Source organism: Octopus bimaculoides, chromosome 4 (genome assembly GCF_001194135.2).
Source record: "Octopus bimaculoides isolate UCB-OBI-ISO-001 chromosome 4, ASM119413v2, whole genome shotgun sequence".
NCBI classification, from domain to species: domain Eukaryota; kingdom Metazoa; phylum Mollusca; class Cephalopoda; order Octopoda; family Octopodidae; genus Octopus; species Octopus bimaculoides.
Window position 1 is genome coordinate 106,482,260 of NC_068984.1, and position 896 is coordinate 106,483,155.

Here is an 896-nt window from a genome sequence, read left to right on the forward strand (position 1 = left end):
TGTGTGTGTGTGTGTGTGTGTGTGTGTGTTTGTGTAGTAGATATATAAAGAAAGGAGAGAGAGGTAGTGAACGAGAGAAAGATGTAACTAATTAGTAGCTCGAGAGAACAGGAATTACTGGATTTGATGTGGGTTGGCTACTTGTTTCTCTAGTATTGAACAAGTGATGTAGTCACCGGTAATGAGATAACAATAAAAATTAAAAATCGATTAAGGCGTAGCTTATTTTCTTGATTTACAGAGAAAATTTATATTTGATATATTCATGTTTGATATATTTATACTAGGTATGATTGAATGTATTATATCGTATTTTTCGTTCGTTTTTACGTTCTAGCTTGAAATTCCGCTGAGGTCACCTTTGATTTTCATCCTTTAAGGGTCGACAAAATAAGTACCAATCGAGCACTGTGGTCGATGTTGATGTACTAGTCCCCTCCCAGAAAGTTTCAGACCTTGTGCCTTTAGTAGAAAGGGTTATTATACCATACATTGACACTATGTCAAATGGGTTTCGCGATGATAAGACTGATATTAAATGTATTGCTAAACTCTTACAGTATTCAAATTAGTTCCAGCAAACTGGGGCTATTAGATTGGATGTGTATATAAATAGATTGATTACTTATTTCTCTGGAATTGGTCCGGTTATTTAGACAACCACTGATGAGACCCCAGTAAGGGTTGAAATTCGGTTACGGTTGTTCATCATTTTCATTAGTCAACGGAGAAATAGGCAAACTTGATATGTTTGCTTGTCTACACACAGACATATAGCATATATATACATATACATACATACATACATACATACATACATACATACATGCATACATACATACATACATGCATACATACATACATATCTATATCTATATCTAACTATATATATATAT

The 896-nt window shown here is 33.6% G+C and overlaps 1 protein-coding gene across 2 annotated transcripts in view; it reads right to left on the reverse strand.

Annotated features, from left to right (window-relative positions):
* Window positions 1-896, reverse strand: part of LOC106875459 (FMRFamide receptor) — a 180,719-nt gene that overhangs the window by 44,723 nt on the left and 135,100 nt on the right. The window lies entirely within an intron of this gene.